Source organism: Vicugna pacos, chromosome 11 (assembly GCF_048564905.1).
Source record: "Vicugna pacos chromosome 11, VicPac4, whole genome shotgun sequence".
Classification (NCBI taxonomy): domain Eukaryota; kingdom Metazoa; phylum Chordata; class Mammalia; order Artiodactyla; family Camelidae; genus Vicugna; species Vicugna pacos.
This window is the reverse complement of record NC_132997.1, coordinates 36,768,357-36,782,284: the sequence shown is the minus strand read 5'-3', so window position 1 is coordinate 36,782,284 and position 13,928 is coordinate 36,768,357. Positions and strand designations below refer to the sequence as shown.

Below are 13,928 nucleotides of genomic sequence, written 5' to 3'. Positions count from 1 at the left end.
CGTTGCCAAATCTCCTTGAGGGGGCGAAGTGAGGAGGGAACAGAATCATCCCTGGATGCGAACCACTAAGCTGCAGCCAACCGGAGATGACCACTCACATTTTGGAAGGATCTGCGTTGCTATGCCACTTCTGCCACTCTGACTACTGCCTCCAGCTAACATGACAGCTTCTGTATGTCAGGGCTGGGACTCAGTGCTGCCACAACTTGTCTCTAGTTTTCCAGCAATGCTGTAAGAGGCTAGGTAACGTGGCCAAGTCACGCAGTGAGTGGGTGTGGGTGGTAGGATTCGAAAGGCAGCTATGAATTCAGAGCCTGAGCTTTTAACCATCAAAGTATATTCTAGCCTGTCATGAAGCCCAGCTTCCAGTACTGTCCATGGTTGTGACAAGGGACTTTGTTAATAAGCAGCAAGCCAAGAGCACTAATGCAATCCACATATATCCCAATGCAAAGAGCGCTGTGACATTTCTTAGGCCAGGCATGGAGGCACTGTGGATCTAAGCACTGGCACCATTTCCATCATTTCCTTCATAACCATGGCATGCTATATAATCTTCCATCATTTTAATTCCTTAAATGCCTCTGGTAAATAGTTGTTAAATTTTGTTGAACCATGTTTATGACCAGACAGAAGTGAAATGAAAAGCATAAACTGCTGAATTTTTGAAATTTCAGGCACATGATTTATTATCAGAAGCACAGAAATTGACTAAAGATTTTGTAATTAAAATCAATTGTTATCAGTATGTGGAATATCTACTGAGAATATAGTTATGCATAACAGGGTAAACTGGCTTTGGGAAAACATTTCCATTTTGCTGGGGATATGTAAATAGGTCATGTGAGGTCTGCCACGGACTCTCCATCAGGAACACTGTGGACTGTTACATTGACTGGAATGAAAACGCATAGTGTACTGAAGCCTTCCACTCTATGGCCATGTGATTTTTTTTATTTTGATATTTTCATTCAGAATATCATCTCCTTCAGAGCCTTGTGGACCTGCTTGTTCTGCAAAGTGTAGATGACAGGGTTCAGCAGCGAGGTCACCACTGTTCATAAGGGCACCCTTCCTGTTAAGAGTCTAGCCTGTTCACTTGCTTTAGTTTCATGTATATAAAGACACAGCTACCAAAGATGAGAGAGAGAACAATGAGGTGAGAGGAGCAGGTAGAGAAAGCTTTCTGTCACTCCTTGGCTGATGGGAGTCACATGGCTGTGATTACTATGTTGCAGTGATGGTTATAATGAGGAATAGCAGAATGACAAATGAAGTGAGGAAGGAGAAATACATTTTAACAGATCTGGTGTCAGAACAGGAGAGATGGGTTAGGGGGCCGAGGTCACAGAAGGGTAACTGGGAAACCTTCACTGGACCAGTGATGAGAGTGAAGCCCAAAGCAAAGCAGTGACCAGGAGGAAGCAAGTCCTCAGGTTCACGATGGTCAGGTAATGCAGAGGCTTGCAAATGGCCAAGTACCGATCCAGAGACATCACTGCTATGAGAAGGAAACCTGCTGCTCCCAGAAATAAAAAGACAAAGGCTTGTATGAAACAGGCAGGGAAGGAAATCTTTTGCTTGCCTAAAAGAAAGATGGCCAGGAACTTCAGAATAACAGCACTTGTGAAACAAGACTCAATGAAGGAGAAAGTGCTGAGGAAACAGTACATAGGTGTGTGGAGTCTGGATTCAGCATAGATAATGATGACTATGAGTGTATACCCTGCAATGGACACCAGGTATGCCAGCAGATGCACCAGGAAGAGGACTTGCCCCAGATGCTGGACAGCAGGAAGTCCCTCCAAAGTGAATTCTTGGACAGTTGTCCCATTCCCCATTTCCATGAATATCTTTCCACAGCAACAGCATCTGTGGATCTTAAGCTAAATATTTGAGCAAGCACGAAGATTTTAGGGAGTGCAAGATCAAGCTATCTGATTGCCTGAAAAACAGCTGGAAGTTAGCAATGTAATCCAATGAGTTTGTTCTTAAATTAGAAGGACCCGAGTTCAATACGGAGTACTAGTTCAATACTGAGTTCTAACCCCAGAGAGCTGGGTTATCTTTGAATAGTTAATTCTTTTGTGAACTTCCATGTAAAAGGAAGATGACAGAATCTACCTGTTCATATTTTTATGAGAATTAAGTAGGAAAAAGCATGTTGAGGTGGGAAGCCCCATAAAAAGACCGGCAGGACCCCCTAGGCAGGGCTGCTGCTTTCTTCTTAGCACTGTTTGGTTCCCTGGCCCAGAGGTTCTATCTCACTTTTTGCCTCTAAAGCGGCTAACTTACACCTAGAATTTTATTCGTTCTCTGAGCTCACTTTTGATTGGTTATTTCCTTTACTCCTGATTGGTTATTACACTCACTTCTGTTTGGTCCACTTCCCTAACTTCTGATTGGTCCATCTGTAGTACTTCATTTGCATGGAACTCACTCCTGACTGGTCTATTTCTACAAAGCTTGTCCCTGGTTGGTCAACTTTTGTTGTACTTTATTTGCATATGATGCAAAGTGTAAAACTGGCAGCCTATAAAAGGCCTGTGTAAACCTACAGACAGGGTCCAGAGCTTGAAGTGTTAACTCCTGGTGTAATAAACCCGAGTTCTCCAACTCTCTGAGTGCTGCTTGGTCTCTTGCCTGGATCCAAGTTGCCGTCACAACTAAGCTGTAACACCGAGCTGTAACACATTTTTCTGCAACATTTCTGGAGGGGCCCCAGCGAGATTCCAACCATGCCGGCCCCTTGAGCTGCCGGGACGGCGGAGCAACCACCTGGAGATCAGGAGCTCCGAAAGTGAATGAGGAGGCGCGCCACCCGACAGTATTCCGGATCCTTCTTTGCGGAGGTGATTCAGTCCTCTGGGGGGCTGTGCCCCAACCGGACTCAGTGGAGGGATGGACCAACTCATCAAACAACACGCCTGAATAAGGTAGGGGCCCTGGGAAACATCCATAGTTAGGTTAGGGTAACCAGGTTCTGTCCAAGTGGACAGAAGAGGAGATTGGTCACCTCCTCCAGGCTCCCCGCCTGACAGTAGTCTGGACGGGGGGATCAGGTTATGCTCCTCGCCTGGGTGGGGAGATCTAGTTATGCTCCCCGCCTGACGGTATTCCGATAGGGAGATCTGGTTAGATTAGGTTAGATAAGGGACGCCCCAGTGATAGGGAGGGAATGTGCAAATAATGTCTGTGTGTGTGTGTGGCCTGAAAAGCATGCAATCAGGTTCGAGTTTGTAGCTGCATGGCATTCTGCTATGGAGTTAGAGTGAGTCCCAACCTGCGGTTCCATGGTGACCTCATACGGCTCATGGCAGTATCGGCCCCTCGGTATCGATCGGAGTCAGCGGTTTATACTGACAGGCCGAAGCTGAGGCACCTTTGTCCCCGCCAGGGAGCAGCCAGGTGGATGCAGCGAAAACCCTCCCTTTGTCTCGTTTGTGACGCTGGCACAGGGTGGCTATACAGGGAGGGAAAGGGACATAGAACAGCCTATGAGTAAACGACCCTTGTGCCCTTAGGGACCAAGATGAGACTATGTTAAAGAGGTTGACCCAAACTCATCACCAGTCCCCCAGAATATCCTGTCGTGATTAATCAGCATCAATACATTACTCTGTCTAAAATTAAGACCACAAGACCTGAGTCAGAGGGAGCCAACCCAGGACTGGCTGAAACACTTTTGAGGCTCCCCTTATTTTGGTTCATTTATTCTGCCTCCAGCCAGCCATCCTGGCCTCATATTTTGTCAATTCAGGCTATAAAAAGACTATAAAGGGACCCCTAGAGCTCATCCAGGCCTGAGGGAGTCTCAGGGTTACCTGCCTAATGTGGAAACCACAACTCATTGGCAGCACTTGCAGCCAAGCAGATAGATGTTAGGCCCAGTGAGGCAGCCAGCTTTCTGGGAACACTGTTTTGAGGAATGGGACAAAGATTCTGGGGTCACAATCCTTAGTGCCAGAAGCAGACCCACACCTATAGACCATAAAATCTATCAACTAGTAGTAATGGGATCCTCAAAATCAAAGCCAACAGTTCTGGACTGAACGATTAAAATTTACAAAAAGGGTTTCTCAGGAAACTAAAATTGACACCACAGAAATTGCACACGTTGTGCGAGTCAGAGTGGCCCACCTTTGGAGTGGGATGGTCCCTGGAAGGTACACTAGACCTGTCAGCTGATGGGGCCCTACACTGGATAATCACCATGCCCCCAGGGCACCGCGACCAATTCCCACATACTGATTCTTGGCTAACAATCGCTCAGACCTTGCCTCCGTGGGTCCGGGTCTACGCAAATGGACAGGGACAATATAAGATCCTCATGGTCCCGACATTAAAGATAAAAATAACATCGAGTGTAACACAGTTTTCCACAACAATGTAACTCTCCTGGCATGGGACACAATGCTGCTGCTGCTTTTTTTTGTTGTTGTTGTTACAAAGGTGTTTAGTTTATTCTCATCAGTATCACTGACATTCTCATAGTTCACATTTCCCAGTGCAGCTCCTCTTACAGTAGTTAATGTGCAATCTCACTTATGGGCCCGGGGAGTGGAGCTTGGCCCAGGGCAAGGAGGGCGTTGGCATTCCACGCAGTCAGGGTGGGCCATCTGTACTGAGTGAAAGAGGTGCAGGTGAATGGGCAGCCGGGGGAGGCGGAGGGGGGCCCCCCACAGTCGTTTTTGCATTGGTCAGTGATTCTCTACTAGTGCTCCTTTCTGGCTGCCCGGGGTGGGGTGGGGGGGTTCCATGCGGCTCAGGGTCGGGCAGGGCGGGGAAGGGAGAAGGAAAAGCAGCAGGAGGCCCAGGAGCAGGGATAGCAGGGTGGGAGGGGCGCAAGGGTGGCTCCTGGGGTAAGGCACAACCCTTTCTTTGGCTCTCCTGGTGAGGAGTTTCTACCCCTGCACCACACTCAGCTCCTCTCTCCACCCCTTACCCCACCAGACCCCTCTACACACAGTCCTGGGAGCTGGGGCACCCCTGGGGTTCCTGAAATGAGAGGGCTCTGCCACCCAACCCAGTGCTGCAGGAGCTTGGAGAAGGAATAGGGGCAAGCCCCACCTGAGGACAAGGCAGGGAGGGGCTGGGCAGGGGCCTGCCCAGGACAAGGGGTTGTGGGGAGGGAGAAGACTCCAGTCCCAGAGAGCTGGCCCCCGCTAAGGCCTGGAAGGAGGGGAACGCCTAGGGACTCCTGCTTCCTTTTGGGGTCTGGCTGGTGCCCCAGCCCACCCCTGGGCCTCGGTTGGCCCGGCAGCTTGCCAAGTGACTAGGATATTGTGGTTTGGGATCGATGCTGGGTTGGGGTGTCAAGGCCAGGATGAGGGGCAGGGGGAGGTGTGACTAAGGTGCTTGTGCTTTAGCTGGGAGTGTCTACTCCGCCCACACCCTCGGGCCGGCTGAGGGCTAGGTGCCAGGGCCAGAAAAGCAGAGTGACACTCGCCACCCCTGCAACAAGTAGATGTCAGGAAGGACCCCCTCCCTGCAGGCTGGCAAGGGCTCCTTGGTAAGGAGGGAGGTCTCCAAGTCAGATTCCAAGGGTCCAGCTGGCCCCTACTCCATGTCCCATAATCCCCCTGCCTCTGTTACGGAAATGACAGGCCAGCCAAGAAACAAGCACCACTCGTAGGGTTGGAGTACTCAGATCTATTACGCCGGCGGGCTCAGAGGGGCTTCTGCTCTGAAGCTCTTGAGCCCCTCCAAGACGTGCGCATGAGGTTTTATAGGGTTAAGTACAAACTTGGGGTTTTCGGCCAATAGGCATGGAACAGGTTTAACAGCATCATTATCACAAAAGTAGAGGCAGGGAGGCAGCAAACCAGTATTTCAAGGCCAGATAGGTCTCTTTGAAAATCCAGCTGGCTAGCAAAAAAAACATGGACAGGGAATCAGCAAGCCAACACTAATTAACTTAGATTTACGAGTTAGCCTAGCAGAACTCAGATCAGTAATCCGACACTTGTTATTAGCTTGTTTGCCCAGTCCAACTTTTCCTTCATACCTCTAGAAAGAGAGGCTACTGGGAGCAATGGGCTGGTCAGACTAGGGAGGAGACAGAAGACAAGGGCTAGAGACAAAAACGTGAAATTTCTAAGAAATGACACCCTGTGTTGGGGGGGAAGGGGGCGGGGAGGTAAAAAACAATCCTTCGAGTTCACAAATAAAACTCAACCCCCCCCCCCAAAAACCCATCACTCGTGGAGTTGGGAGAGGCTAGGAAGATAGGAATGGTAAAAGAAAAAATTTCTGCAAACAATCGCTAATAACGGAAGTGGGCTTGGCCCTGCCAGGAACTGGGCTCAGCCAACTGACCAAAACCAGGGATGCCCTTCCGATGTAGCTCTATCGGGGAGGCATCAGGGGTGAGGGGGAGCTGGCCAGACCCACAGGAGCCCAGACAGAGTAGGGGTTGGGACCCCACCTTGGAAACTCAAGCCCACACTCCATATGCATGCGCTCATTCAGCCTGTCCCCGGCCTCCTACCCCATCTTGCCTTCCAAGACCCCAGGGACTGAAGGGAACATCAGGTATGGTCCCGTTGGTTTGAAAAATAAAAGGAGTCTTGTACTTCAACATTTCATTAGCTAAAAAAAGTTTTAAAAAAGTATGCACAGGGGGTGCGGGCTGGGAGCCGTGCCATGGGGGCGGAGTGGGGGTGGGGAAGGGAGGGAAAAGCAGCAGCCCCCCACAGCCTGCTCCCCTGGGTTCCACCCCTGGTCCTACTGCCTCTTATATGTTCATTTGTTTAAAAGCAAAACTTATACACAAGCACGCATGCACACACACACATGCACACCCACATGATTAAGCCCTGGAAATCTATCCTCAGAGACCCTCTGTCTGCCCTCAAGGGCCCCCTCACTCAGGACCTGCCCCTCTGGCTAAGCACAGGGTGGAGGAAGAGAAGGGCACTGGGCCTTCCACTGCCCACCATCTTAGGTCAGTCATGGAAATTCTGAGCCTCAGTTTTCTCAGCTGTAAAATGGGCAGCCCTCACAACCTTGCCTACCCCAGCCCCCAGGCACAGGGACAGGTGAGGGAGACAGGAAGGTGCTTTTGGAAACGTGGAAGCACTGGTAGGTGGTGGTGGTAGGGGTCCTGAGAATCCCAGGCCCCGGCAAGTCCCAAGGGGCTGTGGTGGGGGGGGTGGAGGCTGAGGGATGCTCCTGCTAGGTGGCCCAGGGCCTGAGAAAGGGGACCTCCTAAGCCCCCCAGGCTGGCCCCTCCCTGTCCCTGGCCTGGTGAGTGGGGAGACAACTGCTAGGGGTTAGATGGGGAGCAAGAGCTCCCCCACTGCACAAGTGTGTGCTGGATAAGGCAACGCAGACCTCCACCACCTGCCATCCTCTTCCAGCCTGATCCCCAATCGGATTGGGGTCAGGGGGTGGGACAGGGGAGGCAGAGGGGCTGGGAGCATGCAGCATCCCCTGTGGGTCCTGAGGAAGGGCAGACAGTAGCTCATGACCAAGATGGTGGGAGGGTATGACAAGAGGGGGCAGTGTGACCACCCCGCGGGAGGGTTTGGTGGGGGTTACTGGAGGGCCTCCTCTGCTGAGGGGCCAGCCTTGCCATCGTGGCTGGCCGTCTCAAAGCCGTGCTCCACACCCTTAATGTCTGGCTTTATCTTGCCCGTGTAGCTGATGAAGGTGGTGTAGGCGTCACCCTTGGCCATGAGCAGCTTGACCTTGGGGATGCAGCTCTTATGCACAACGCAGCGGGCGTTGGTGCACATGTCGGCCACGATGGCATTCATCTCGCTTTCGTTGAAGTTGGGAGCAAAGTTCTGCCAGTAGTACTTGACGGCGTGGAGGACGCGACTATCTGATTTGCGGCTGGGGTTGTTACTGGAAGAGCTGATGCCCGTGCTGCCGCTGTTGGCCAGGGTGTTCTGGTCAAAGAAGGAGGCCAGGAGGTGCCACAGCAGGACCTTGTGCCGCGTGCCTGCACTGACATGGCAGTTCATGAGCTGCGCCCTCGTGATGTACACTTTGGTGCCTGTCACAAGCTCCAGCTTCTCGGAGGGGTCACCCTCATTGTAGAGCTTGGGGTGGTAGCGGTTGACAATCTAGTTGAACTCAGCCGGAAGAGACGCCAGGTCTTGCCGCACACAGATATGATTCCGGGACTCGGGCCACCTGCTCAGGGAGGGCCTCCACCTTCTCGGCGGTCTGGCCAATGTTTATCATGCTGTACGTGGTGTACATGTTGCAGCTCTGCTGGTACTGCTTGTCTGTGTCCTCCTTGCCCACAGCCGCCTCATCCTCCTCGTTGTGGTAGGAGCCGGGGCTGGAGGTGCCAGGGCTGGTCCGCTCCAATGTGCTGGGCCCACTCACTACTCCCCCTGCTGCTGCCGCCACCACCACTGCCCCCCAAGTCGGTTGCCTAGCCCCAGGCCCCTGCAGCCACCCCTGTGGGCTGTGCCACCCCCCCCCCCACTGGGGCCTGCTGGGACTGCCGGTTGGCGGCCAGGTCTGGCATGGCAAACTTGGGGTTAGGAGAGGGGGAGCAAGAGCTCCCCGACTGCACGATTGTGTGCTGAAGAAGGCAACATTGGCCATCTTCAGCTGCTGTTGCCACCACTGCCACCCCCAGCCTCATTCTGACCACTGCTTGGCCACAGGTGTGCACTGCTCAGAGTCTAACTGCTGCTGCTCTGTCTTGACACGCGACACAAGGGGCAGCGGGGTGCCACAGGCTGGCCAGCTTGACGTCTGCACCACAGGGCTCTGGGGCTCGGACAGGGGGGCCTCCTTGGCGTGCAGACCCTGGGAGTCGCAGCTGGAAGAACTCTGTGCCTTTCTCCATGATCTCCTGGATCTGCAGGAAGCTGGCTGTATACATGAGCAGGAACTGGTCACCAATGTTCATGCTCAGCCGGCCCGTGTAACAAAAGCTGAGGATCTCCTGGAAGGACTGGGGCTGCATGGCCACCAGCAGCTCCACCATGGCGCTCCGGCTGCTGTTGAACACATCCTGGAAGTAGGAGCTGCTGGCAGCCAGCATGGCCAGGTGGGCCTTGAAGGCGTGGCCCTTGACCATCACTGACACATCACAGTACAGGCCCTGCAGCTGCTGTTCCTTGAGGCACTCCAGGATGCTGATGCAAAAGTTCAGTATCTCCATCTGCACGGTCTGGGCCATGGCGGTGGTGGCTGTGCTGTGGCTGCGCTCCAGGGGCTCCTGGCGGGCTCCGCAGCGGTGGCTGGGGCTGGGCCTGGGCCTGGGGCATGCCCCCTGTGCCGGGCCCTCCGCCTCTGTGGCCATTGCGGCCTCTGCATCAGCAGCAGCGGCAGCCGCAGTGGCCATTCATTGTGGGCCAGGCCACCCCAGCCGAGCGCCGCCACAATGCTGCTTAAGTATTGCACAAAGTCTAATTGTAACATTCAGGTCATTAGTATACTCTTAAGTATACTGTGATAAGTAGACAGGGTTATTGACATTTGTATATTTATAAAATATTTTATGTTTTGCAATATCCTCAGTTCATAAATAAACATAACAGTAATAGTAGTAACATTCCTTTTGCATATTCCTTTTAAATTATGAACAAATTCTGTGGTTCAAGTCATCATCATCATCATTTGTTGACGACTTTACTAACTTCATACTATGCTGGTCACTGAAATTTAGTATATCTATTTTTCTCCACAATAACAATGAATAGGTTGCCCTACACCTTCTCCTGAAGAGACAAATTCAAGTGGATCACACAACTGGGAAATGCAGAGCTGAGACATTGTTAGACCTCTCCAAATCCAAAGGCCATGCTGTTTCCAAATTTCATAACACAATATTTTAAGGTAGGAACAAATCCATTGTTGGGATATCTCAACCTTAAGAGAGTTAAATTTATCTGAATTTTTTTTATCCTTCCGTTAATATCTTTGGTGAGTTTCTGACCTATGAAATGGCATGGGCCTTAGAGATGATTTACCTAGCACGTTCATTTTATAGAAGAGAATGGAGTCCAGAGACACTGGGGATTCCTCAACATGGTATAAGCTGTAAATCCAGGATTTACAGCACTTTTCCATGGCTCCAGGCTGGCATGTGAGGAGGATGGGGAGTGAACGGTAGTTCACAGGACTGGCCCACTGGAGAGGATATTTTCCAAACTTAGCACACTCATTCTTACATCAAAGCTCCAAGAAATTTCTCCTTCTACTCTTCAGGCCCCTCAGTAAATCACTTCTCTTATAATGGTGTTTGGGCGTAGCATGTCAATATTAAGCTGAAAGTCAGCACTGTGGAGTTGTGACTCACCCACCTGCCATGAGCCAAGTTCCCTGAAGTGATGCTTATGCAACCAAACTGCTCACCCCAGGGTGGCACTGTCCCCAGGGCTGCCTGAAGGTGCCTCTGTCTCTATTCCAGTAGCAGGTCCTTCAAGTCACCACTGCCCCTGACCCACGCACACAAGAGTCACCTCAGGGTGGGGCAGGGCTTCCTCCTCTTGCAGTTAATCTCTTCCAAGAAATGGAGAGCTTTCTCTGCATTGAGGGGAAAGGAGAGGAAAGGAAAAATCATTTCAAGAACCTGTGGTTCCAGAATGGGGTGAATATGCATCCCATGTTCCCAGTGTCCCTGGCTGACAAAAGTGCTGTTTCTATAGCCCAGAATTTTTCATACCTCAAGAAAGCTTCTTGACACCCCTGACCACTGACAAGGACAGAAAAAACAACTACATTTCACTGTGTGGGCTGGGATTTAACGCTGGGACTACTTGGAAGTAATGAAAGATCTGCCTCTGCCTCCACCTGTGAATAAAACCCCTCCGAACATGCAACATTGTTGTCCACCTCCTACACCCGCTAATAGAGCAGGCAGAGTCTTCAGAGTTCAGCCTAGAGAGCTGCTGAGACAAGGTTTCTCCCACTGAAGTACCCACTGTCATGGGCACATCTTCTCCAATACACCTTTGTTTTTGCACTACGCTCCTCTGGCACATCCTCACCTTTACACATGGAGAAGCATCCTTGTTCGGTTATGTCAATGACAAGTACGTAAGCCAGCCCTCTGGCCCCTCCCACCAGTCAGCCATCCCCCTCCCCCATTCAAGGAACCAACCCACCCCACTCTGAAAGCAGCAAGGGCACCTGTTCCTTGTTCTCGCTCCCTAGTGCTGGAGCATGAGTCCCAGTAAAGCCTTGCCTGAATGCCTCCTCTAGCCTGTTACCAATTTCTATTGATTCAACGATCCAAGGACCAAAAACAGCATCATTCACATAAGGTAATCTCTTCTTTTTACCTCATATCATATTTCTACAAATACCCATATATTTACTGCTCACACTAATCCTTCCTGCAATGTCTAGTTACTTTGATTGTGAAACTGGTTCTGAGCAGAGTACTCTGAGGGTGCCAGGAGTACTCTCCTGACACTCAGTGATGAAGACAAGGGCAGTATTACTGAGTTTTACTTTTGCCTCTGGCTCCAATACTGAGTACTATAGCTCAATACAAGTCTTTTCATGATCCCATCTTCATTTCAAAGTCTGACATTTTGCTCATGAAGGACTTTTTGGCACTGATTCTGCCCTTTAGACTAGTTATTGCATTAAAATCCCATTTATCTTGATTTCTGAGTGGTTGGTTGTCCCCTATATTGTGCCCATGCCCAGTGCCCTCTTGCCTCCCCTGGTTCTAGCCCTGAGTTGAAGCTTCTCTGTCTTTGCTCTTATAGGTTCCCATCCTGCCTAGTTTTTTTCCACACACTCCTTATAGTTGACATCCACTGTGGGGTTCAGTCCTAACATAGCCCAGGGTCCTCAGTTTGAGAATTCAAGGACTTTCATACCTTACCTTAGAGCTCTGCCTCAATCACTGGTGGTGTGAACCAAGTTCCTCCTTGATGCAGTGGCAAGTCCTTGCCTGACTTCTGCATCGAATGACCTCAAGGCACTGCTGTGGGTCCTCAATGGGCCTCAGCACTGCGCATGCGTGGGGCTCTCCTTGGACATAGGGGAAGTGGCTCCATCTGCTACTCTACTGAGCATGTGCAGGGCCCTCAGGCGTTTACTTGCACTGTTACTGAGTCTAGTTTGCCCAGACTTTTGAGATACTGGGTGGGTGTCATGGCTGTTACTCACCCACGTGGATTTTGCATTAATGGGGGATACTTTGTAATCTAGACTTGTTGTAAATGGGTTTTGGTTTTAATATCTTATGCTCTGTGTTTATGTGGAGGTTCTGGAAGACAAAAATTGCTTTCATCACCATGACCATCTTCCTAGAATTCTTAAACTAATTTTATCTTTAAAAGAAAACAATGGAGAAGTAGAATTATTTTTCAAGTACAGAAAGCATTAGAAAAAAAATACACTAAAAAACCCCACAAAAGACTATTGTTTGCTCAATGCCTATGTGTTTTCTCATTGTTAACAAAGTAGATTTCAACTGCTAAAGATGTGACAGCTCCTGGTCCAGGCAAGACGTAGACTAGACAGTCCAAACACCCTTGTGCTACAAACACCCAGATGTGGGATGGCCTGACCAAGCTCAGGAGAGAGAAAGGGAGAGGCCTCAGAGTGAAGAGGAAGGGAGAACTGGGTTCCAGTTTGTGATACAATGTGTCAGCTGTGAGGGAGGGGGTCCTGCCATTGGTCCATGGAGCCAGGTGAGCTTCTGTCTGAGTCCCTCCCCTATTGATGGGAGAGAAGTCAGGATCAGGGATGCAGACACAAAGGCACATAAACCCATGTCTGTGGGTGGATTATGTCCCTAGTAGAAGGTTGACTAGAAAACATTTTACTCACTGAGGAAGCTTTGCTGTCTGGACTCTGGGTGAGAAGAGAGAGACTCCTCTGGGGGGAAGAATTACTAGTCCTGTGCTGAGGACTGAATGTAATGTTTTTGAGTTTTTCCAGCCTCCCCCTCTGAGGACTGAATGTTTATTTTCTCCCAAGTTCATATGCTGGCATCCGAACCTCTAAGGTGATTGTATTAGGAGGGGGCCTCTGGGAACTGATTAGGTCAGAAGGCAGAACCCTCATGAATGGGATGAATGCCCTTGTGACAGAGGCCTGAGAGCGCCCCCTTGCCCCTTCTGCCAGGTGAGAACAGAGTGAAAGATGGCCTCCTGTGAACCAGAACATGCGCCCTCACCTGACACGGAATCTGCACGCAGTTTGATCCTGGATATCAGGATCTAAAACTGGCAGAACTAAATTTCTGTTGTTCATATGCCACCTAGTGTAAGGTACTTGTTATAGCAGCTCACGTGGAGGAAGACAGCCTGTGACTCAGGCAGTGAGTGCTGGATTACAAGTGCCATGGGTGTAAGTACACAGAGGAAAGGGTGGAGGTGCGGAGTTGGGGACATTTTGATGTAACTGAAGTGGTAACTGAAGTCTTTTAACATGAAGGAAATGATACTTAAGAAAAACACTGTGTAATCATCTCCACAGAGTCCAAAAAAGCACTTGAGAAAATTCTACATCATTTTCTGATTAAAAACCAAGATAACACTTAACAAAATGGCAATAGGCAGCAATGTCCTTAACAAGCAAAAAAAAAAAAAAATCAAAACCCCTAAACCAGCAGGGATCCATTATCACCAAAACATGCTCCAATCTATCATGAACAAGGATCAGCAGATACTATGACTGCAGAGAGTCCCAAACACCAAGACCTTCATGATACAGAATAATTTGATAAAAGTATAAAAGAAGTTCCTCTAAATTGGTTAAAGACCTTAAAAGTTCCTATTGGAACCATAAATTAATGAAGATAATATGAAATTGCATACAAAAAATTTGAATACTTAGGAATAAATCTAGCCATGGAAGTGAAAGACTAAGAGAACTACAAAACATTCACTAAGGAAATTAAAGATACCTTAAGGAAATGGAAAGATATCCCCATGCTCTTGGACTGGAAGAATTAATACTGTGAAAATGGCTATACTCCCCAAAGCGATCTA

General features: G+C 49.8%; 2 pseudogenes; both read right to left on the bottom strand.

Annotated features, from left to right (window-relative positions):
- Window positions 1-800: 800 nt before the first annotated feature.
- On the bottom strand, window positions 801-1,931 carry LOC107034712 (olfactory receptor 6E1-like; annotated as a pseudogene).
- Window positions 1,932-7,538: 5,607 nt separating this feature from the next.
- On the bottom strand, window positions 7,539-9,148 carry LOC102544637 (nucleus accumbens-associated protein 1-like; annotated as a pseudogene).
- Between the last annotated feature and the right edge of the window lie 4,780 nt (window positions 9,149-13,928).